A 26612-nucleotide genomic window follows, 5' to 3' on the forward strand; every position below is an offset into this window, starting at 1 on the left:
AATCCTGTCAAGAGCAGTCTGGCTCAGGAAGTTGCCCCTTGATCTTCTAAGATCTTCCCTGTCTTATTTATCAAAGTAACAGTGAAGAGTCAAGCCAATGTACCTGATTTTTCTTCCTTTTAAGGTTTTGATGTAACAATTTATCTGTGAAAAAGCTTTAAAATATAGAATATATTGTTAGTCATTTTATACCTAATTAATAATTTGGTTATAGAAACAAACTCCTGTTTTGCTTCAAATAATAGGTTTGGATACCAACTGCAATGTATGAATGTGTTGTGTCAGGAAAACACAAAAAAGCTAAAGCAATGTGTTGTGGGTATCATGTCCTGTATGTGATCAACACTTGTTAAATGGCTTATGTCCAAGTGTTTGGAGTTGATGATGGTGCTGGCTGTGACATCACCAGTACAACAATCCCACTCTGTTCCATGTACAGTGCATTGTCATGGGATTGTTTACTATCACACACTGCTGGCCTCCTTACTTAATGCCTCATGTTTTCTGTGTGCCCTCAGCCCGAAGAGGAGGAGGAAGGCCTTTGAGATGCCATTGCAGCCTGTCGCCCTGTATATATCCATCATTTCACAAAGGGATCTGCAGGAGTAATATTATTCTACATGCTAATTTCTGCTGCCGGTACTGAACATGGAGCCCATGGACAAGATAAAAGATAAAGATGCCTTCTGAGACCTCGCAACCTGTCATTACCGTTGTACTTTGCCTTGATTGTTTGTCCTTCTCCAATAAACTCCTTGCAGACAAATAATCTCTTTTTATGTTTCTTTGAAGCTTTCTGTGATGTGGCCTGGTCAGGATTCTTCTGAGTCACATAGCAGCGTCTTCAGGGAATCCTTCATAAAAGGAGTCTTGGTTACATTTACCAGTCATATCAAGGATGCACGGGAGGTCACATATAAAGCCACAAGGCATTCTGTTTTAGCTTCTTTGTCTATCAACTATTCTATCCTTGAGGTTTGACTCACCCTCAAAAATGAGCCCCACATTTTCATGATCCATTTTTTCAGTTGGAGGGCATTATATCATTTCCTTTCTGTGCCTCTGGTGAACTTAGAGGCAATGGAGATGGTCGAGCAAATATCTCTGAGGAAGGATCCTGAGTCCTTGGGCATTTGCCAAGCAGTGCACAGCTGTGCCATGGAGATTTCCCTCCAGTCCTGGGAGAATTCTCCACACTGACTTCCTTAGTTCCTGTGTCAGCTTGCAATCCCACCCACAGTGCCTGAGGGTTCCCCTTTCCCTAGACCCTCAACACTACTTGTTGACAATTGTTTTCTTGATCTTAGTCTTTATCACTAGGACTAGAAGAAACCTCCAAGAACTTTCAATTTCCATTTCTTTGATAAACATGTTGAACACTCTAAACTGTAGTTCTTGGATACATTTATTAGTTTTTTTGAAGATTTTCTACAACTTGTTGGCCTATTGGGATAATACTCATCATTGAACAAACTCTTCCCAGGTGCACCCCCTTCCCTAAGCACCCAAATGCGTTCCCCTTTTTTCTTTTAATTCCTTTTCTCAATCCATCTGAACCAACTTGGTCTGCCCCTATAATTTTAGATTTTCCACTAGAACATGGTCAATTCACAAGGAGAGATACAGTCAGAAAGAACTGTCTCTCACCCATCAACTAACAATTGGAAATACCTCCACTGCAAGGGGTGGAGGTTTTGTATCCAGATCTCAGCTCCATTTGGTGTCACTTGGTGTCACTTGGGCTTGCACAGTTCAGTCATGTCACCTTGAACATTCCTGATCTCATTTCAGAAATTTAGTTTCTTTTTTTTTTCCAAAATTCTCTGTTCAGATACATTTGTGATTTTTATTTGGGTAGTTTTATTAACGGTCTTAATTCATTTTTCTAGTTCTTTGTATATTTTGGATACTAACCCATAGCAGATGTATAGCTTTCAAAGGGTCTTTACCATACCTTGATCTTCCTCTTTACTGGATTGAGTATTGCCTTTGCTGGAGGGAAGGGTCTTACTTTTATTAGGTCCTACTGTCCATTGCAGTTTTTTTTTTTTTTTTTGCATTTTCCTCTTCAAACCATTTGCCTAGACATTTCATGAATTCATTGTTTTTAATTGCTGAGTAGTATTCCATTGTATAAATATACCACATTTTCTGTATCCATTCCTCTGTTGAGGGAAATCTGGGATCTTTCCAGCTTCTGGCTGTTATAAATAAGGCTGCTATGAACATAGGAAAGCATGTGTCCTTGTTGCATGCTAGGGAATCCTCTGGGTATATGCCCAGTAGTGGTATAACAGGGTCCTCCAGAACAGAGCTAAACAAAGAATTTTCATCTGAAGAAATTTGGATGGCCAAGAAGCACCCTAAGAAATGTTCAAAATCATTAGTCATTAGGGAAATGCAAATCAAAACAACCCTGAGATTTCACCTCACACAAGTCAGAATTGCTAAGGTTAAAAACTCAGAAGACATCAGGTGTTGGCAAGGATGCAGAAAAAGAGGAACACTCCTCCACTGCTGGTGGGATTGCAAGATGGTACAACCACTCTGGAAATCAGTCTGCTGGTTCCTCAAAAAACTGGGAATAATACTTGTTTATGATGGTCAGTGGAACTGCTGGAATAGGAGTCTTCCTGCTGCCATTTGAACAAGGGAGCCAGGCTGCTCTACAGCCCTCTGTGCACAGCCCACAAGGAGAGAGTGATCTCCCAGCAGTACTTTCACTTATGAGCATGGAGGTGAGATCTCCACCCTCTCTCTGTAGGGAAACAGCTAGAAGCACAAGAAGCATATGATCAGTGGAGCTAAAGGGACAGAAGTCTTCCAGCCACCATTTGCACCAGGGAGCCATTTGGCTCCACAGCTTTCTGTGCACAGCCTGCCAGGAGAGAGTGATCTCCCAGCAGTGCTTTTCAATTCTGAGCAAGGAGGTGAGATCACCTTCTCTCCAATATCTCTCTGGATGAGAACAGTTAAGAGAGCACAGAACATACAGCCTGTAGTGGGACCTGTGCCCTATGTGAGGATTGGCACAGGGAGTGACTCCCCGCTGCCATCTTTGCTGCAGAAAGGCAGCACCAGGTACTGAGATATCCCGAGTTTAAGATCTCTGGGCGTGCAAACTGCCAGGGGTCTGCCTGTGCCCAGGACCTGGGCAGATAGGCGGTTCATCTATGTGCCAGCCTGTCGTGGGGCCTGTGCCCTATGTAGGCATCAGCACAGGGAGTGACTCCCCACTTCCATCTTTGCTCCCTGAAGGAGCAGAAAGGTAGCACCAGGTACTGAGATATCCCAAGTTTAAGATCTCTGGAGGCACAAACTGCTGGGGGTCTGCTTGTGCCTAGGACCTGGGCAGATAAGCAGTTTGTCTGTGTGCCAGCTGGTCATGGGTCCTGTGCCCAACGTGGTGTTCAGCATTTGGAGTGACTCCCCACCACCATTTGTTCTCTATGACAGAGCAGACAGGAAGCACCAGGTTCACTGAGACAACCCAAGTATAACATGCTTGGGGCAAGACTCAGCAGGGCTCCAACAAGACACAAGAGGAGGGAAGCATATCAGCAATCTGTGCCAGGGCAAATCCAGTCATCCAGTGTTGTGGAAATAGCCTTACAGGCTCACAGGAGGATGAAGCACCAGCCAGTGACAAGAAGACCCACTAACACCAGTGAGAACTAGATGGCAAAAGGCAAACATAGGAACTTTACTAACAGAAATCAAGGCAATATGGCAGCATCTGAACCCAATTCTCCAACAACAGCAAGTCCTGGATACCCCAACACACCAGAAAAACAAGATTTGGATTTAAAATCACTGATCATGATGCTGCTAGAGGAACACATGAAGGACATCAATAAATCTCTTAAAGAATTTCAGGAGAAAAATGATCAAAAGTTAGATGCCCTTACAAGGGAAAGACAGAAATCATTTAAAGAAATTCAGGAGAATATGGGTCAAAAGATAGAAGCCAATAAGGAGGAAATGCAAAAATCACTTAAAGAAATACAGGAGAACTTTGGTCAACAGGCAGAAGTCATAAAAGAAGAAACAAACAAACAAAAAAATCTCTTAAAGAATTACAGGAAAACACAAACAAGCAAGTGAAGGAGCTGAGCAAAACCATCCAGTATTTAAAAACAGAAGTAAAAACAACTAAGAAACCGCAAAGCGAGACACCTTTAGAGAGAGTAATCCTTGGGAAGAAATCAGGTGACACAGATGCAAATATCAACAACAGAATATAAGACATAGAAGAAAGAATCTCAGATGTCAAAGATACCATAGAAAGCATGGACTCAACAGTCAAAGAAAATGCAAAATGCAAAACGCTTGTAACCCAGAGCATCCAGGAAATCCAGGACACAATGAGAAGACCAAACCTAAGGATTATAGGTATAGATGAGAGTGAAGATTTACAACATAAAGGGCCAGCAAATACCTTCAACAAAATTATGGAAGAAAACTTGCCTAACCTAAAGAGTGAGATGCCCATGAATGTACAAGGAGCCATGAAAGTACAGAACTCCAAACAGCCTGGACAAAAACAGAAATACGTCCCATCACATAAAAATCAAAACCCCAAATGTACTAAACAAAGAAAGAATACTAAAGGCAGTAAGAGAAAATGGCCAAGTAAGATATAAAGGAAGACCTATCAGAAATACACCAGACTTCTCACCAGAGACCATGAAACCTCCAAGATTCTGGGCACAACTCATGTGAACTCTAAGAGAACACAAACGCCAGCCAAGACTACTATACCCAGCAAAACTCTCAATCACCATAGATGGAGAAACCAAGATATTCCATGACATAACCCAATTTACACAATATCTTTCCACAAACCCAGCCCTACAAAGGATAATATGGGGGAAAACACCAATACAAGGAGGGAAACTATACCCTAGAAAAAGCAAGATACTAACCTTCTTTCATCAAACTCAAAAGAAGATAACCACTGAAATATAAAATTAACATCAAAAATGACAGGAAGTAATAATCACTATTCCTTACTATCTCTTAACATCAATGGACTCAATTCCCTAATACAAAGACATAGACTAACACCCTGGATGCCTAAACAGGACCCTACATTTTGCTGCATACCTCAGTGTCAAACACACCTCAGTGTCAAAGACAAACACAACCTTACAGTAAAAGGCTGGAAGACAATTTTACAAGCAAATGGTCTCAGGAAAAAAATCCGGAGTTGCCATTCTAATATCAGATAAAATTGACTTTCAACCTAAAGTCATCAAAAGAGACATGGATGACACTTCTTGCTGGTCAAAGGAAAAACCCACCAAAAATAACTCTCAATCCTGAACATCTATGCTCCAAATGCAGGGGCAGACTTCAACAAAATCACAAGACAGACTTCAACAAATATAAGAAGATCAAAATAATCCCATGATTCCTGTCAGACCACTATGGAATAAAAGTTCCTTTCAATAGCAACAAAAACAACATAAAGCACATATGTACATGGAATCTGAACAATACTCTACTCAATGATACCTTGCTCAAAGAAGAAATAAAGAAAGGAATCAAAGACTTTTTAGAATTTAACAAAAAAACCCAAATCTATGGGACAAAATAAAAGCAGTGCTAAGAGGAAAACTCACAGCCCTGAGTGCCTCCAAAAAGAAAATGGAGAGAGCATACACTAGAAGCTTAACAGCACACCTGAAAGCCATGGAACAAAAAGAAGCTAATTCATCCAGGAGGAGAAGAAGACAGGAAATCATCAAACTCAGGGCTGAAATCAATCAAGTAGAAACAAAGAAAACCATACAAAGAATCAACAAAACCAGGAGCTGCTTCTTTGAAAAAAATCAGCAAGATAGATAAACCCTTAGCCAGACTAACCAAAGGGCACAGAAACTGTATCCAAATTAACAAAATTAGAAATGAAAAGGGCGATATAACAACAGAAACTGAGGAAATTAAAAAAATCTCAGATCCTACTACAAAAGCCTGTACTCAACACTACTGGAGAATCTGGAGAAAATGGACAATATCTTAGACAGATACCAAATACCAAAATTAAATCAGGAGCAAATAGATCATCTAAACAGTCCCATAACCCCTAAAGAAATAAAAGGGGTCATAGAAAGCCTTCCAACCAATAAAAGCACAGGACCAGATGGTTTTAGTGTAGAATTCCATCAGACCTTCAAAGAAGACTTAACACTAATACTCGTCAAACTATTCTACAACTTAGAAACAGAAGGAACACTACCCAACTCCTTCTACAAAGCCACAATTATGCTGATACCAAAACCACACAAAGATCCAACAAAGAAAGAGCTACAGGCCAATGTCCCTTATGAATTTTGATGCAAAAATACTCAATAAAATTCTGGCCCACAGAATCCAAGAACACATCAAAATGAACATCCACCATGATCAAGTAGGCTTTATCCCAGGGATGCAAGGATGTTTCAATAAAGGTAATCCACCAATGCTATCCATTACATAAACAAACTCAATGAAAAAAAAATACAAGTTCATTTCCTTAGATGCTGAACAACAATTGATGAAATTCAGCATCCTTTCATGCTAAAAGTTTTGGAAAGATCAGGAATTCAAAGCCCATACCTAAACATTGTTAAAGCAATATACAGCAAACAGGTAGCCAGCATCAAAATAAATGGAGAGAAACTTGAAGCAACCCCACTAAAATCAGGGACTAGACAAGGCTGCCCCCTCTCTCCATACATTTTCAATATAATTCTTGAAGTCCTAGCTGGAGCAATTAGACAACATAAAAGGGTCAAAGGGATACAAATTGGAAAGGAAGACGTCAAACTATCACTATTTGCAGATGATATGTTAGTATACTTAAATGACCCAAAAGCCTCCACCAGAGAACTCCTACAGCTGATAAAAAATTTCAGCAAAGTGGCTGGTTACAAAATCAACTCAAGCAAATCAGTAGCCTTCCTATACACAAATGATAAGCAGACTGAGAAAGAAATTAGGGAAATGACACCCTTCACAAAAGCCACAAACCACATAAAGCATCTTGGTGTGACTCTAACCAAACAAGTGAAAGATCTATATGACAAGAACTACAGATCTCTGAAGAAGGAAATCGAAGAAGACCTCAGAAAATGGAAAAATCTTCCATGCTCATAGATTGGCAGGATTAATATAGTTAAAATGGCCATCTTGCCAAAAGCAATCTACAGATTAAACCCAATCTCCATCAAAATACCAACTCAATTCTTCATAGAGTTAGAAAGAGCAATTCTCAAATTCATCTCGAATAACAAAAAACCCAGGATAGCTAAAACTATTCTCAACAGTAAAAGAACTTTTGGGGGAATCAGTATCCCAGACCTCAAACATCACTACAGAGCAATAGTAACAAAAACTGCATGGTAGGAACATAATCAACAAAAATCAAGGCAACATGGCATCATCAGGACCCAGTTCTCCCATGACAGTGAGGCCAGACTACCCCAATACACCTAAAAAGGAAGAATCTGATTTAAAATCACATCCCATGGAGATGGTAGAGGACTTTAAGAAGGACATAAATAACTCCCTTAAAGAACTACAAGAGAAGTTCTACACCACATCTGGCACTGAGAGGGCCCTACTTCCTGATACTCTCTAGAGAACTGACAGGAGCAGGGCATAAGGTTAGAATCACTGCCCATCACCTAGATACCTGGATCTACTCTGCTCTGGAACTCATTATCCAACAACCTCCAGATCAACACTCTCCTTCAGCACCTTCTGCCCCTCCTCCTCTCCTGTCACCACCCCTTTCCTTTGGATGTGGTAGTCTTGTACCACATCCAGAGGCCCCCACTTCTTGATACTCTCTAGAGAACCAACAGGATCAGGGTGTTGTGGATAGCCCTGGGCTTGTATTTTGATGCTAATTCCACTCCTCAGTGGGGCTGCAGATGGGGAGTTGCCTGGTGAACCTTCTCCCCACCTTAACTTTTCAAATAAAGGCTTGAGCCAATGACTGGGCAGAAGGAAGTGGGAGGAGCTGAGAGTCTAGGGGAGGAACAACAGGTGATGAATAGGAGGGAGAAGAGCTATAGGAGATCAACAGAGAGGCAGAAGAGAGGGAAGCTCTTGGCTGGAGAAACCACAGTTATATGGGATAATATAGATGGAAATAGAGTAGTATAGTGGGAGATCTGCCCAATCTACTCTTGTAGCTTGGTTTGTTAACTAATTGAATTGAGCTTTCTTTTACTGAGGAATTGCGTTGGAATACAACCTAGCAACAGCAGGGCAGTCAAGAACTGACAGGAGCAAGGCATTTGAGAATTCGCAGGAGCAGGTCATTTGAGAACTGGCAGTGACAGGGCATTCGAACAGGCAGAAGCAGGACATTCCACAACCAGCATCAACATGGCATCCGAGATCTATTAGCAGCAGATCATATGAGAACTAGCAGCCTGCAGGGCATTCGAGTCTTGCCAAGTCTGCTAGAGGGGAGACCCTGTCACCTGATACTTCCTGGAAAATCAGCTGTTTGCATGGCATTAAACAGAAAGAGAATCCAGGAATACAGAAGAACATGCCTGAAGGACAGAGAAGATAGAGACAAGACAGCAGGACCAGCTAACACCAGAGATAATGAGATGGACAAAGGCAAATGCAAGATCATTACCAACAGAAACTAAGGCAACATGGCACCATCAGAACACAGTTCTTCCACAACAGCAAATTGTCCATACTCCATCACATCAGAAAAGCAAGAACTACATTTAAAATCACATCTCATATCACAGATAGAAGACTTCAATAAGGACATAAATAACTCCCTTAAAGAAACACAGGAGAACATGGGTCAGGAGGTAGATGCATAAAAGACCCTTAAAGACCTACAAAAGAATATGGATCAAAAGGTAGAAGCTCTAAAACAGGAAACACAAAAATCTCTTTAAGAATTACAGGAGAACATGGGTCAACAGGTAGAATCCCTTAAAGAGGCAATACAAAAATCCCATGGGGAATTATGGGAGAACATGGGTCAACATGCAGAAGCCGATAAAGATGAATCAGAAAAATCCCTAAAAGTAACACAGGAGAACATGTGTCAACAGGTCAAAGCCCTTAAAGAAGAAATACAAAAACTCCTTAGAGAATTTCAGGAACAAACAAAAGAGTGAAGGAACTGAACAAAACTATTCAGGATCTAAAACTATAAATAGAATCAACAAAAATATTGCAAAGTGAGACATCTCTGAAGATGGAAAACCTTGGATACAATTCAGGAGTCATAGATGCAAGCTCAACAACAGAGTACAAGAGATAGAAGAAAGAATCTTGGATGCTGAAGATTCCATAAAAAAACATTGACTCAACAGTCCAAGAAAACACAAAATGCAAAACGCTTGTAACCCAAAACGTCCAGGAAATCCAGGACACAATGAGAAGACAAAACCTAAAAATTAGAGGTATAGAAGAAAGCAAGGATCTACCTCTCAAAGGGCCAGTAAATATCTTCAACAAAATTATAGAAGAAAACTGCCCTAACCTAAAGAAAGAGATGCCCATGAACATACAAGAAGGCTAGAGAACCCCAAACAGAGTGTACTAGAGCAGAAATTCCTCCCATCACATTATAATCAAAACACCAAATGCACTAAACAAAGAAGGACTATTAAAAGCAGTGAGAGAAAAAGGCCAAGTAACATATAAAGGCAGACCTATCAGAATTACACAAGACTTCTCATCAGAGACTATGAAAGACAGAAGAGCCTGGGCAGATGTCGTACAGACCCTAAGAGAACATAATTGTCAGCCCAGACTACTATACTCGGCAAAACTTTCAATTACCATAGACAGAGAAAACAAGACATTCCATGACAAAAGCAAATTTACACAGTATCTTTCCACAAATCCAGCTCTGCAAAGGATAAAAGGTGGAAAATACCAACATAAGGCAGGAAACCACACCGTAGAAAAATCAATAAGTTAATCTTTAAACAACCCCAATAAAAGATAGCTACACGAACAGAATTTCACCTTTAACTAAGAAGATAACAATAACCAACAATCACTTTTCCTTAATATCTCTTAATATCAATGGTCTCAATTCCCCTATAAAAAGATGGAGACTAACAGACTGGATACTTAAACAGGACCCAATGTTTTGCTGCATACAAGAAACCCACTTCAGTGATAAAGACAGTCACTATTTAAGAGTCAAAGATTGGAAAACAATTTTCCAAGAAAATGGTCCCAAGAAACAAGCTGGAGTGGAGTGGCCATTCGTATATCAGATAAAATTGACTTTCAACCAAAATTTGTCAAGATAAATAAGGAGGGACACTTCATACTGGTCAAAGGAAAAGTCTACCAAGATGAACTCTCAATTCTGAACATCTATGCTCTGAACGCAAGGGCACACACATTCATGAAAGAAACTTTAATAAAGCTCAAAGCACACATTGCACCCCACACAATAATAACAGGAGACTTCAACACCCCACTGTCAAAAATGCACAAATCATGGGATCAGAAATTAAACAGAAATAGTGAAAATAACTGAAGTTATGCACCAAATGGATCTAACACATATTTATAGAACATTCCACCCTAAAGCAAATGAATATATCTTCTCCTCAGCACCTCACCGTACCTTCTCCAAAATACACAATATAATTGGTCACAAAACAGACCTCAAAAGATACAGAAATATTGAAATTATTCCATGTATCTTATCAGATCACCAAGGCCTAAGGCTGGTCTTAAGCTCAAACAAAAGCAATGGAAACCACACATACACACGGACTTTGAACAATGCTCTTCTCAATGATAGCTTGGTCAAGGAAGATATAAAGAAAGAAATTAAAGACTTTTTAGCATTTAATAAAAATGAAGAAACATCATACCAAAATTTATGGGACACAATGAAAGCAGTGCTATGAGAAAAACTCATATTTCATAATGCTTCCAGAAAGAGAATGGAGAGAGCTTACACTAACAGCTTGACAGTGCATTTGAAAGCTCTAAAACAAAAGGAAGTAAATACCTCCAAGAGGAGTAGATGGCAGGAAATAATAAAATTTAGGGCTGAAATCAACCAAACAGAAACAAAAGAACTATACAAAGAATCAACAAAACAAGGAGCTGGTTCTTTGAAAAAAATCAGCAAGGTAGATAAACCCTTAGCCAGACTAACCAGAGGGCAATAAACAGTATCCAAATTAATAAATTCAGAAATGAAAAAAAAAGTCATAACAACAGAATCTATGGAAAATCAAAAAATCACCATATTCTATTGGTACAGTGACAGGCAGGAGGATCAATGGAACATGATTGAAGATCCAGAAATCTTCACACCTAAGACCCACACACCTATGGCCACTTGATCCTCGACAAAGAGGCTAAAAACATCCAATGGAAAAAAGATAGCCTTTTCAACAAATGGTGCTGGTTCAACTGGAGGTCAGCATGCAGAAGAATGCGAATTGATCCATCCTTGTCTCCTTGTACTAAGCTCAAATCCAAATGGATCAAGGACCTCCACACACTCTGAAGCTAATAGAAAAGAAACTGGGGAAGACCCTTGAGGACATCAGTACAGGGAGAAAGTTTCTGAACAGAACACCAATAGCTATGCTCTAAGAGCAAGAATTGACAAATGGGACCTCATAAAATTACAAAGTTTCTGTAAGGCAAAGGACACCATCAAGAGGACAAATCGGCAACCAACAAATTGGGAAAAGATCTTCACAAATCCTACATCAGATAGAGGGCTAATATCCAATATATATAAAGAACTCAAGAATTTAGACTCCAGAAAACCAAACAACCCTATTAAAAAATGGGGTGCAGAGTTAAACAAGGAATTCTCACCTGAAGCAATTCGGATGGAGGGGAAGCATCTTAAAAAATGCTCAACTTCATTAATCATTAGGGAAATGCAAATCAAAACAACCCTAACATTTCATCTTACACCAGTCAGAATGGCTAAGATTAAAAATTCAGGAGACAGCAGGTGTTGGAGAGGGTGTGGAGAAAGAGGAACACTCCTCCACTGCTGGTGGGGTTGCAAATTGGTACAACTAGTCTGGAAAGCAGTCTGGCGGTTCCTCCGAAAACTGGGCACCTCACTTCCAGAAGATCCTGCTATACCACTCCTGGGCATATACCCAGAGGATTCCCCACCATGTAATAAGGATACATGCTCTACTATGTTCATAGCAGCCCTATTTATAATTGCCAGATGCTGGAAAGAACCCAGGTATCCCTCAACAGAAGAGTGGATGCAAAAAATGTGGTATATCTACACAATGGAGTACTATTCAGCCATTAGAAACAATGAATTCATGAAATTCTTAGGCAAATGGATGGAGCTAGAGAACATCATACTAAGTGAGGTAACCCAGACTCAAAAGGTGAATCATGGTATGAACTCACTAATAAGTGGTTATTAACCTAGAAAACTGGAATACCCAAAACATAATCCACACATCAAATGAGGTACAAGAAGAAGGGAGGAGTGGCCCCTGGTTCTGGAAAGACTCAGTGAAACAGTATTCGACAAAACCAGAACGGGGAAGTGGGAAGGGGTGGGTGGGAGCACAGGGGAAGAGAAGGGGACTTATGGGGACTTTCGAGTAGTCGGGGGCTAGAAAAGGGGAAATCATTTGAAATGTAAATAAATTACATCGAATAAAAAAAAAACTGAACGTTAAAAAAAAAAAAAGATTGTTTTCCTATTCTAAGAGATGTAGAATCCAGAATGGAAAGATGTAGATAGTGGCAGTTTTAAGTAATAATATATGTCTCAAAGAATATTGCTGTAAATCTCACAAATAGGTTAATAATTAGTCAAAGGATCATTAGTAAGATGATCATGCAATACTTTAGAAGAAAGCTAACTAGGGAGAGATGGATTTTGTTTGTGCAAAGAACTTGCCAGAGACAAGTTCAGATGCTTAACTGTATTGCATTTCACTATCATGGTGAGCATATTTGTTGGCGTTTATGAAACAAGGAGCTGCTTTCTGTAGAGTGTAGATGTTGCTATTAAAACTCTCCTCACTAGGCAGCAGAGGATGGTCTTGTTGGACATCAAAGGGAGGAGAGGCCCTTGGTCCTGGAAAGGCTCCATGCTGCAGTGTGGGGGAAAGCTGGGACAGAGAAAATGGAGAGGGTTGATTGGGAAACATGGGGAGGGGAGATGGGTTATGATGGGTAGGACCAGGAAAGGGGACAACATTTGAAATGTAAATGAAGAATATATCTAATATAAAAAGTAAAAATAAATAAATAAATAAATAAATGAAAACCTCTCCTCCAAAAAAAAAAAAAAACAAATCACCATATTCTACTACAAGAGTTTATACTCAATAAAGTTTGAAAACCTGGATGAAATGGACAACTATCTATATGCATACCAGGTGCCAATGCTAAAACAGGATCAGATAAACCATCTACTTAGGCCCATAAGTCCTCAGGAATGAGAAGCAGTCATTAATAGGCTCCCATCCAAAAAAAAAAAAAAAAAAAGAAAAGAAAAATGCCAGGACCAGATTTAGCAGGGAATCCTATCAGATCTTCAAAGAAGATTTAATACCAATACTCTTCAAACTTTTCCATGAAATAGAAAGTCAAGGAACACTACCCAACTCATTTTATGAAGCAACAATAACACTTACACCTAAACCAAACAAAGACCAAAGAAGGAAGGAGAACCTCAGACCAATATCCCTCAAGAACATTGATGCAAAAATACTGAACAAAATCCTAACCAACTGAATCAAAGAATGCATCAAAACTATAATTCACCACTATCAGGTAGGCTTCATCCCAGTGATGCAGGGATGGTTCAATATAGGGAAATCCATCAATGTAATCCACTACATAAACAAACTAAAGAAAAATAATCACATGGTCATTTCATTAGATGCTGAAAAAGCTTTTGACAAAATCCAGCATCCTTTCATGATAAAAGTCTTGGAGAAATTGGAAATTCAAGGCCCATACCTAAACAGAGTGGAAGCAATATACTGAAAACTGGTAGCCAATACGGAACTAAATGAAGAGAAACTTGAAGCAATCCCACTAAAATCAGGGACAAGACAAGGCTGCCCACTCTCTCCCTATCTATTCAATATAGTACTCGAAGCCCTAGCCAGAGCAATCAAGCAGAAAAAGGAGGTCAAAGGTAAACAAATTGGAAAGGAAGAAGTCAAACTATCACTATTTTCAGATGATATGATAGCATACTTTGGCGACCCCAAGACTTCCACCAGAGAACTGCGAAAGCTAATACAGAACTTCAGCAAAGTGGCTGGATATAAAATTAACTCAAGAAAATCAGTAGACTTCCTCTACTCAAAGGATAAACAAGGTGAGAAAGAAATTAGGGAAATGACACCCTTCACAGTAGTCCCAAATAATATTTCATACCTAGGTGTGACTCTAATGAAGCAAGTGAAAGATCTATATGACAAGAAATTCAAGCCTCTGAAGAAAGAAATTAAAGAAGGTCTCAGAAGATAGAAAGATCTCCTATGTTCAGGGACTGACAGGATCAATATTGTCAAAATGGCCATCTCGCTGAAAGCAATCTACAGATTAAATGCAATCCCCGGGGCTGGAGAGATGGTTCAGTGGTTAAGAGCACTGACTGCTCTTCCAGAGGTCCTCAGTTCAAATCCAAGCAACCACATGGTGGCTCACAACCATCTATAATGTGATCTGACGCCCTCTTCTGGGGTGTCTGAAGACAACTACAGTGTACTTTCATATAATAGATAAATAAATATTTAAAAAAAATAAATGCAATCCCCATCAAAATCCCAAATCAATTCTTCAGAGATCTAGAAAGAGCAAGTCTCATTCATTCTCATTTTGTTATTCATTTGGAATAACAAAAAACCCAGGATAGCAAAAACTATTCTCCACAACAGAAGATCTTCTGGGGGAATCACCATCTCTGACTTCAAGCTCTACTATAGAGCAATTGTGATAAAAAAAAAAAAACTGTTTGGTATTGGTATGCAGACAGTCAGGAAGATCAATGGAATAGAATTGAAGACCCAGAAAAGAATGCACAGATGTATGGTCACTTGATATTTGACAAAGGAGCTAAAAACATCCAGTGGAAAAAAGAAAGCATTTTTAACAAATGATGCTGGATCAAGTGGAGGTCTGCATGCAGAAAAAAATGCAAATTGACCCAGTCTTATCTCCTTGTACAAAGCTCAAGTCCAAGTGGATCAAGGATATACACATAAAACCAGACACACTGAAGCTTATAGAGGAGAAAGTGGGAAAAATCTTGAACACATGGGAACAGGGGAAAAGTTCCTGAACAGAACACCAATGGCTTATGCTCTAAGAACAAGAATCGAGAAATGGGACCTCGTAAAATTGCAAAACTTCTGTAGGGAAAAGGATATACTCAATAAGACGAAACGGCAACCAACAAATTGGGAAAAGATCTTACTAACCCTACATCCGATAGAGGGCTAATATCCAATGTATACAAAGAACTCAAGAAGCTAGTCTCCGGAGAGCAACTAACCCTATTAATAAAAATGGGGTATAGAACTAAACAGGGAATTCTCAACCGAGGAATCTCAAATGGCTCTAAAGCACCTAAAGAAATGTTCAGCATCCTTAGTTATCAGGGAAATGCAAATCAAAACAATACTGAGATTCCACCTTATACCTCTCAGAATGGCTAAGATGAAAATCTCAGGGGACAGCAGATGCTGGAGAGGATGTGGGGGAAAAGGAACACTTCTCCATTGTTGGTGGGATTGCAAGCTAGTTAAACCACTTTGGAAATCAGTTTGGCGAATCCTCAGAAAATTAGACATAGTACTACCATCTGACCAAGCTATACCACTCCTGGGTATATACCCAGATGATTCTCCTACATGTAATAAGGAAACATGCTCCAATATGTTCATAGCTGCCTTATTTATAATAGCCAGAAGGTGGAAAGAACCCAGTTGTCCCTCAACAGAAGAATGGATACAGACACTGGACAATATACACAATGGAGTACTATTCAGCTTTTAAAAGCAATGACTTCATGAAATTCTTCGGCAAATGGATGGAACTAGACCTTGTCATCTTGATCTAGGTAACTCAATCACAAAAGAATGCACATGATATGCATTCACTAATAAGTGGATGTTAGCCCAAAACTCAAAATAAACAAGTTACAATTCACCAAACTCAAGGAGAACTTAAGTGAGTTTGCTTTGGGTCCTCTGAGAAAGGGAACAAAATACTCACAGGAGCAATAAGGGAGACAAAGTGTGGAGCAGAGACTGAAGTAAAGGCCACCCAGAGAATGCACTACCTGGGGATTCATCCTATAAACAGTCACCAAACCCAACACTACGACCAGAACCATATACCAAAAGGAGGATGCCATGGTTGTCTCCAGAGGGGCTCTGCCCGAGCCTTACAAATAAAGAGGCAGAAGCTAGCAACCAACTATTGGACTGGGCATGGGGTCCCCAATGGAGGAGCTGGAGGGTGGTCTGAAGGAGCTGAAGGGTTTTACAGCCCCATGGGAAGAACAATGATTTCAGCCACCCAGATGTCCCAAGACATCCAGGGTCTGAACCATCAAACAAGGGGTACACACGGTTCCAGTCAAAAATGTGGCAAAGGAAGGACTTGTAGGGCATCAGTGTGAGGACTGGTCCTTGGTCAGGTAAAGGCTCAATGGAGGCCCCAACGAAGGGAAACCAAGGGGGCGGTGGCAGTGTGTGAGGTAGAGGGGCATTTACAAGGAGGCAGAGGGTGGGAGGAGGGGTTGGGGGTCTTTGTGGAGGGAGGAAATCTGGAAAGATTTTTACTATTGGCAATGTAAATGATGACGATAGTTATTGAAAAAATACTACACAAGAATACAAGTAAACAGGTAGAGGCCCTTAAAGAGGAAACTGAAAAATCCCTTAAAGAATACATGAAAGTCCAATCGAACAAATGAAGGAAATGAGCAAAAACATCCAGCATCTATAAGTGGAAAGAGAAACAATAAAGAAATCACAAAGGTAGATGACCCTGGAACTATAAAACCAAGGAAAGAGATCAGGAGTCATAGATGAAAGCATCAACAAAAGAATACAAGAGATAGAACAGAGAATCTTAGGTGCAGAACAGACCATAGAAAACATTGACACAACAATTAAAGAAAATGCAAAAAAATAAATAAAAAAAAATTTAAAAAAAGCTCCTAACCCAAAACATGCAGGAAATCCAGGACACAATGAGAAGTATAGGAGTATAGGTATAGAAGTATAGGTATAGAAGAGAGTGAAGATTCCCAACTTAAAGGGCCAGAAAACATCTTCAACACAATTATAGAAGAAAATTTCCCTAATCCAAAGAAAGTGATGACCATGAACATACAGGAAGCCTACAGAACTCCGAATACCCTGAACTGGAGAAGAAACTCCTCCTGTCACATAATAGCCAAAATACCAAATGTACTGGACAAAGAAAGAATATTAAAAGTAGTAAAGGAAACAGGTCAAGTAATACTTAAGGCAGACAATAAGAATTACACCAGACTACTCAATAGAGAAAGAAAGCTAGAAAATCTTGGGCAGACATCATACAGACCCTAAGAGAACATAAATAACATCCCAGGCTACTATACCCAGTAAAACTCTCAAATACCATAGATGCAGAAACCAAGATATTCCATGATAAAACCTAATGTACACAATATCTTTCCACAAATCCTGCTCTACAAAGGATAATAGATTGAAAAGGCTAACACAAGGAGTAAAACCACACCCTAGAAAAAGCAAGAAAGTAATAATCTTTCAACAAACCCAAAAGAAGAGAGCCACACAAGCATAATTTTACTTCTAAAACTAAAATAACAGGAAGCAGCAATCAATATTCCTTGTTTTGGCTTTTGAAAGAAAAAGATTTACCTACTTTTAATTTATAAGTGATTTTCCTGACTATGTGTATGTGTTTGCCTATTGTCTTTGGAGGCCAGAATAGGGAGCCAAATCCCCTACAACTGGAGGTAGAGAACGCTATGTGGGTGTCAGAACCAAACCTGGATCCTCTACAAGAGCATCAAGTGTTCTTTATTTCTGACCCATCTCCCCAGCCCCACATTTTCTCTAATTAACCTTTAGCTGCTGTACAAAAAGTCTGCAAATTGTCTCTTTGTAGCATATGTTAAAAAATCTCCCTAAACATTATCATTTTTCTTTCTCCAGTTTTTGTTTGCTATTCGAAACAACCTTACATTTAATTTTCTTTAATAATGTTTCTGAGTTTTCTTTCTTTCAATTTTAATTTGTAAACCTCAAGCTTTTGTGTTTTAGTTGCATTAAAAAACTTCCTACCACATCCTGTTTTGGAGACAGAGTGATGTTTCTTACCTACCCATTGTCACAACAGAGGAAGATCCCCCTTCTCATGAAGGGTGTTCAGGATAATTACTATTTCGACATATGATATATGAATGCCAAAAAGATTTTGGGAAATAGTGCTGTCGAGGGAGCAGGTGGGTCAGAGACACCGATGTAATGTTAGAAAAACAAAGGAGCTCTTTTTAGTCCATTGCTTTCTCTCCTTGTATTATATCTTGTCCAAGCATCCTCATATATTCAAACATGGACTCTAAAAAAAGGAAAGTTTACTACCAGTGGCCTCTGAAACCCCACATGACACACTTGTGTACATGGGAGAGCTAGCACTCCTCCTCCCTCACAGGCATTAAGACTCTGTTGACCCTCAGGAGGTGCTGGGTAAGATGGGTCACAGCTTAAGAACTTCTTTCCTCTAGCACTCTCCTGCACTGTGTCCTGGTCTCTTAGACATGTGGAGTGTTCACTTCTGCACAAACATTGCATCACAAGCCAGCATGCAAAAACCAAGCAGAACTCAAAGTTAACCTTAACAATCAACTCTATTTCATTGCATTGACTAAACATGTGAGTTATTGCTTGTAATAACTGATAAAAAAGTACAAACCAAGCATTTTCTTCAGATGTTTCGAGAGAATACAGGCTATTTATGGTGGTCTCACATCAACCAAACAGGAGGGAATTCACAGAGGTAGAGACCAAGGAGAAGTTGGAGAGAGAGAAAGGGGAAATTATAGAGAGACCATCTGTCAACAGATATCTTTCAGCCTTGATCTCCTTTCAGGTTCTACGCAAACAAAACAAATTATCCCAATAAATGACAGAAGGTATCACTCTAAAACACAGAAGTTAAGGTGGATATGGGGGGTAGTGGTAAAGTCCAAGAGATCTGACCACAGCCCTATTGCCTAATCTTTAGTGTCTCTGAGTAATACAATTAACCTCTTCAAAGTTCTGTTAGAACCCCACAAAACTTTGGTCAATAAAAGAGGCTATTTTATTGGGTTATTGTGAAAACCTTTTATAAGAAGAACTAAAAGATCTTAGCAATTAGTAACTATAAGCTAATATAATACATGTTCTAGACCCTGAGAGTGCTTCCTGGCTTATCACAAGTTTGAAATCATCATGGTGTCTATGAATTTACAACACTATACTGCCCAAGTTCTGCAATAAATGAAAATTTAGTATTTTTACTTTACATAAGAGGGTGTTAAATTCCATAGCATTTAAACTTTTTCTCCAATAGTGAATGCTTATGTTTGTTATACTAATGGTGAATGCAGCTCCTAGTATCAAATCCCTCAAGAACTTTATGGCATGAATCTCCTTGTTAAGGACACACTACATAAATTAAGCAGTTTCCCAAGGTAGGGTAAAAGATGTTACTTGTAAGGACAAATGAGCCTGGCATTAGCTGAGAACTGATGTAGGACATTCCAGATATCAACGATGATGGGAAGAACTAAACGTCTGACAGAGCAGTGGGATATTTCTGAGCAGAAGACTATGATGGAAGATGGTTGAGAAGTGGGCTGAGCATCATATTGGACTGAGAAATGTCCTCAGACCATGGAGACAAACTGCCTTGTTTTAAAGATAAGCCTTTTGGAACTAATGAAGTCTAGTGCAATTCTAATATGAGGTCAGTAAAGTCTTGTGATTCTAGCCCAAATGTACACACTTTTTCTCTGTGTTTTCATGCTCCCCACAGAGGGTCCAGAGTCCCAGTCAGAAGCTGTAACCTGGGCCTGTAGCAGAGTTGGCTGGTATGAGCCAGGAAGCCTGTGTTGTGCATTTGAAGTTTCTGAGGACAATGGCCTGTTTTAAAAGATCTTGGGCATCTAAAGGGTACTTTTTCATGCTATGAAAGGGGAAAGCTTTACTCAGAGGTTCTCTGTAGTGGTAAGTGATGGCCTCTGACCCATGTGGTGGAATATGTGGACAATACCATTTGGATGGAGAAGATGTGATTTCAACAGGGACATGTCTTCTGAGTATCACAACCTACAGCGAATCCCAGTTATTAGATAAAGTCGCAGTACCTCAATGTTTGTCCAAGGCCAAGTAAAATGAACTGTTTGAGACACTTTGTGATTAATCTAAACTAGGAGACCTTTTTCCAGGACAGAAGCATGCTTTCTGAAACCAAACCCAGGGAGTCTGTCTTGTGAAGGTTATCATTTTCTTGAAATTTTGTATATAAATATATATAATTATTGTGTGTATAGGAAGGCCTTATGTGCCACACAAGTCATTTGGAGGTCAGAGGACAGGTAATGGCAGTCTGATTGCTGATTTCACTATGTGGTTCCTGAGACTTGAAAGAAAGTTGCCAGGAGTGCTAGCAGCATCTCTCCCAGTAAGCAGTCTTGACTCTTCTTTCATTTCAGCTACTGGCTTTCCTTGTGCACAATTTTTTAATGTTGGTGCTGTTTGTGGTGATAGTTTGATATTTTATTTCTTGAATAGCCTTTATCTTTGATTTTCATTCTATTTCTCAGTACATTGAGTCCCTGATATTCCTTGTTGAGTTACCTGTCATTCTGTGAATGAGAGTATTTAGAAGAATATATGACCCTATCACATAAGAGATGCATCTGTGAATTCATATATCTACATTAGGGGCAAAAATAAGACAAGGGTAAGGACCAGGGAAGCAGCATCATTGGAGCTTCCTCATTTTACTTTGTATCTGAAGACTGTGCTTATCTTTAAAATTGCTACTACTTGGAGTCAAAGTTTTGTTTAAAACAGTTTCATTTAACAGTGTGACAACTGCTTTCCAAAGACTCTTGACTAAGCCTCACAGCACCATGGGCAAATGTCATGTAGCCTCCAGTTCTCAAGGTAAGTAGTGTTTTTTCTTCATTCTTGGAGCTCAGAATGAGCAGCATGTATCACACCATATATGTAACCCAAAGACTCAGATTCCAACACATAAGCTATAGAACTATTCCCAGAATGGCTAAACAAGTCTTGGTTAGACTTGGTTTGGGGGTGCAGAAAAATCATAAGGCATTGAATAAAGAAACCACCAGTGAGTAACATCTTGTGAAGAAACTAACTCTATCAAGGATATTTGTCAGATAGGCTTCATGACAATCAGCTGCCTGATCAACTGTCACAAGTATACTGTGTATAATCATGCAAAATAAAAGCAAAATTACTGTTGCTTTTAACTTCTATGGGAAATTTATATGAATTGTATGCATATATCCAAATAATGATAGACACTGGTGTTTTCCACTGTATTAGAAGAGTTCAAAAATAACTAAATTCTATCTATTGGAAGAGGACTTTGATTTTTTTTTTGAAATATATTGAGAGATAGACAGACCCAGGGTCTGTCTGTCATTTTTGAAGGCCCAGAAGGCTCTGCTCTTCAAGGTGCAGGTGAGTGCTGGTGCCCAGTGTGATGGAGGCTTGGAGTCTCCTGAGGGAGGATGGAAGGTGAGCCCTGGAATCCTGTCAAGAGCAGTCTGGCTCAGGAAGTTGTCCCTTGATCTTCTAAGATCTTCCCTGTCTTATTTATCAAAGTAACAGTGAAGAGTCAAACCAATGTACTTGATTTTTCTTCCTTTTAAGGTTTTGAGGTAACAATTTATCTGTGAAAAAGCTTTAAAATATAGAATATATTGTTAGTCATTTTATACCTAATTAATAATTTGGTTATAGAAACAAACACCTGTTTTGCTTCAAATAATAGGTTTGGATACCAACTGCAATGTATGAATGTGTTGTGTCAGGAAAACACAAAAACCTAAAGCAATGTGTTATGAGTATCATGTCCTGTATGTGATCAACACTTGTTAAAGTTCTTATGTCCAAGTGTTTAGAGTTGATGATGGTGCTGGCTGTGACATCACCAGTACAACAATCCCACTCTGTTCCATGTACAGTGCATTGTCATAGGATTGTTTACTATCACACACTGCTGGCCTCCTTACTTAATGCCTCATGTTTCCTGTGTGCCCTCAGCCCGAGGAGGAGGAAGGCCTTTGGCATGCTATTGCAGCCGGATGTACTGTGAATATCCAGCAATACGCAGAGGGATCTGCCAGCGTCCTGACTCTATATATGGTAGTTTCTGCTGCCGGCACTGAACATGAAGCCCATGGACAAGATAAAAGATAAAGATGCCTTCTGAGACCTCACAACCTGTCATTACCCTTGTACTTTGCATTGATTGTTTGTCCTTCTCCAATAAACTCCTTGCAGACAAATAATCTCTTTTTATGTTTCTTTGAAGCTTTCTGTGATGTGGCCTGGTCAAGATTCTTCTGAGTCACATAGCAGCGTCTTCAGTGAATCCTTCATAAAAAGAGTCTTGGTTACATTTACCAGTCATATCAAGGATGCACAGGAGGTCACATATAAAGCCACAAGGCATTCTGTTTTAGCTTCTGTGTCTATCAACTATTCTATCCTTGAGGTTAGACTCACCCTCAAAAATGAGCCCCACATTTTCATGATCCATTTTTTCAGTTGGAGGGCATTATATCATTTCCTTTCTGTGGCTCTTATGAACTCAGAGGCAATGGAGATGGTTGAGCAAATATCTCTGAGGAAGGATCCTGAGTCCTTGAGCATTTGCCAAGCAGTGTACAGCTGTGCCATGGAGATTTCCCTCCAGTCCTGGGAGAATTCTCCACACTGACTTCCTTAGTTCCTGTGTCAGCTTGCAATCCCACCCACAGTGCCTGAGGGTTCCCCTTTCCCTAGACCCTCAACACTACTTGTTGACAATTGTTTTCTTGATCTTAGTCATTATCACTAGGACTAGAAGAAACCTCCAAGAACTTTCAATTTCCATTTCTTTGATAAACATGTTGAACACTCTAAACTGTAGTTCTTGGATACATTTATTAGTTTTTTTGAAGATTTTCTACAACTTGTTGGCCTATTGGGATAATACTCATCATTGAACAAACTCTTCCCAGGTGCACCCCCTTCCCTAAGCACCCAAATGCATTCCCCTTTTTTCTTTTAATTCCTTTTCTCAATCCATCTGAACCAACTTGGGCTGCCCCTATAATTTTAGATTTTCCACTGGAACATGGTCCATTCATGAGGAGAGATACAGTCAGAAAGAACTGTCTCTCATCCATCAGCTAACAATTGGAAATACCTCCACTGCAAGGGGTGGAGGTTTTGTATCCAGATCTCAGCTCCATTTGGTGTCACTTGGTGTCACTTGGGCTTGCACAGTTCAGTCATGTCACCTTGAACATTCCTGATCTCATTTCAGAAATTTAGTTTCTTTTTTTTTCCAAAATTCTCTGTTCAGATACATATGTGATTTTTATTTGGGTAGTTTTATTTTTTTTTTTGTCTTTTTATTTTTTTTATTCGATATAATTTATTTACATTTCAAATGATTTCCCCTTTTCTAGCCCCCCCACTCCCCGAAAGTCCTGCAAACCCCCTTCTCTTCCCCTGTCCTCCCACCCACCCCTTCCCACTTCCCCGTTCTGGTTTTGCTGAATACTGTTTCACTGAGTCTTTCCAGAACCAGGGGCCACTCTTCCTTTCTTCTTGTACCTCATTTGTTGTGTGGATTATGTTTTGGGTATTCCAGTTTTCTAGGTTAATATCCACTTATTAGTGAGTGCATACCATGATTCACCTTTTGAGTCTGGGTTATCTCACTTAGTATGATATTCTCTAGCTCCATCCATTTGCCTAAGAATTTCATAAATTCATTGTTTCTAATGGCTGAATAGTACTCCATTGTGTAGATATACCACATTTTTTGTATCCACTCTTCTGTTGAGGGATACCTGGGTTCTTTCCAGCATCTGGCAATTACAAATAGGGCTGCTATGAACATAGTAGAACATGTATCCTTATTACATGGTGGGGAGTCTTCTGGGTATATGCCCAGGAGTGGTATAGCAGGATCTTCTGGAAGTAAGGTACCCAGTTTTCGGAGGAACCGCCAGACTGATTTCCAGAGTGGTTGTACCAATTTGCAACCCCACCAGCAGTGGAGGAGTGTTCCTCTTTCTCCACACCCTCTCCAACACCTGCTGTCTCCTGAATTTTTAATCTTAGCCATTCTGACTGGTGTAAGATGAAATCTTAGGGTTGTTTTGATTTGCATTTCCCTAATGACTAATGAAGTTGAGCATTTTTTAAGATGTTTCTCCGCCATCCGAAGTTCTTCAGGTGAGAATTCTTTGTTTAACTCTGTACCCCATTTTTAATAGGGTTGTTTGGTTTTCTGGAGTCTAACTTCTTGAGTTCTTTATATATATTGGATATTAGCCCTCTATCTGATGTAGGATTGGTGAAGATCTTTTCCCAATTTGTTGGTTGCCGATTTGTCCTCTTGATGGTGTCCTTTGCCTTACAGAAACTTTGTAATTTTATGAGGTCCCATTTGTCAATTCTTGCTCTTAGAGTATACGCTATTGGTGTTCTGTTCAGAAACTTTCTCCCTGTACCGATGTCCTCAAGGGTCTTCCCCAATTTCTTTTCTATTAGCTTCAGAGTGTCTGGCTTTATGTGGAGGTCCTTGATCCATTTGGATTTGAGCTTAGTACAAGGAGACAAGAATGGATCAATTCGCATTCTTCTGCATGCTGACCTCCAGTTGAACCAGCACCATTTGTTGAAAAGGCTATCTTTTTTCCATTGGATGTTTTCAGCCTCTTTGTCGAGGATCAAGTGGCCATAGGTGTGTGGGTTCATTTCTGTATCTTCAATCCTGTTCCATTGATCCTCCTGCCTGTCACTGTACCAATACCATGCAGTTTTTAACACTATTGCTCTGTAGTATTGCTTGAGGTCAGGGATACTGATTCCCCCAGATTTTCTTTTGTTGCTGAGAATAGTTTTAGCTATCCTGGGTTTTTTGTTGTTCCAGATGAATTTGATAATTGCTCTTTCTAACTCTGTGAAGAATTGAGTTGGGATTTTGATGGGTATTGCATTGAATCTGTATAGTGCTTTAGGCAAAATGGCCATTTTAACTATATTGATTCTACCGATCCAGGAGCATGGGAGGTTTTCCCATTTTTTGAGGTCTTCTTCCATTTCCTTCTTCAGAGTCTTGAAGTTCTTGTCATACAGATCTTTCACATGTTTGGTAAGAGTCACCCCAAGATACTTTATACTGTTTGTGGCTATTGTGAAGGGGGTCATTTCCCTAATTTCTTTCTCAGCCTGCTTATCCTTTGAGTATAGGAAGGCCACTGATTTGCTTGAGTTGATTTTATAACCTGCCACTTTGCTGAAGTTGTTTATCAGCTGTAGGAGCTCTCTAGTGGAGTTCTTTGGGTCACTTAGGTAGACGATCATGTCGTCTGCAAATAATGATAGTTTGACTTCTTCCTTTCCAATTTGTATCCCTTTGATCTCCTTATGTTGTCGAATTGCCCGAGCTAGTACCTCAAGTACAATATTGAAAAGATAAGGAGAAAGGGGGCAGCCTTGTCTGGTCCCTGATTTCAGTGGGATTGCTTCAAGTTTCTCTCCATTTAGTTTGATGCTGGCTACCGGTTTGCTGTATATTGCTTTTACTATGTTTAGGTATGGGCCTTGTATTCCTGTTCTCTCCAAGACTTTAAGCATGAAGGGATGCTGAATTTTGTCAAATGCTTTTTCAGCATCCAATGAAATGACCATGTGGTTTTGTTCTTTGAGTTTGTTTATGTAGTGGATTGTATTGATGGATTTCCGTTGGGTAGTTTTATTAACTGTCTTAATTTATTTTTCTAGTTCTTTGTATATTTTGGATACTAACCCATAGCAGATGTATAGCTTTCAAAGGGTCTTTACCATACCTTGAGCTTCCTCTTTACTGGATTGAGTATTTCCTTTGCTGGAGGGAAGGGTCTTACTTTTATTAGGTCCTACTGTCCATTGCAGTTTTTTTTTTTTTTTTTGCATTTTCCTCTTCAAACCATTTGCCTAGACATTTCATGAATTCATTGTTTTTAATTGCTGAGTAGTATTCCATTGTATAAATAAACCACATTTTCTGTATCCATTCCTCTGTTGAGGGACATCTGGGTTCTTTCCAGCTTCTGGCTGTTATAAATAAGGCTGCTATGAACATAGGAAAACATGTGTACTTATTGCATGGTAGGGAATCCTCTGGGTATATGCTCAGGAGTGGTATAACAGGGTCCTCCAGAACAGAGCGAAACAAAGAATTTTCATCTGAGGAAATTTGGATGGCTGAGAAGCACCTTAAGAAATGTTCAAAATCATTAGTCATTAGGGAAATGCAAATCAAAACAACCCTGTGAT

At 39.6% G+C, this 26612-nt stretch overlaps 1 protein-coding gene across 11 annotated transcripts in view; it reads left to right on the forward strand.

Annotated features, from left to right (window-relative positions):
• The window catches only part of LOC127668815 (defensin alpha 4-like), a 148964-nt gene that overhangs the window by 112386 nt on the left and 9966 nt on the right, over window positions 1–26612 (forward strand). The window contains exon 4 of one of the 11 annotated variants that reach the window (XR_007974213.1): window positions 519–550. The exons of 9 other annotated variants lie outside the window; for them this stretch is intronic. The gene's annotated coding sequence lies outside the window, so the exon portion shown is untranslated. Of the gene's footprint in view, window positions 1–518; window positions 551–21120; window positions 21204–26612 lie in introns of those variants that run through there. One more of the 11 variants, XR_007974207.1, reaches the window with a different exon arrangement.

The sequence above is a fragment of the Apodemus sylvaticus genome, chromosome 18, assembly GCF_947179515.1.
Source record: "Apodemus sylvaticus chromosome 18, mApoSyl1.1, whole genome shotgun sequence".
NCBI classification, from domain to species: Eukaryota; Metazoa; Chordata; class Mammalia; order Rodentia; family Muridae; genus Apodemus; species Apodemus sylvaticus.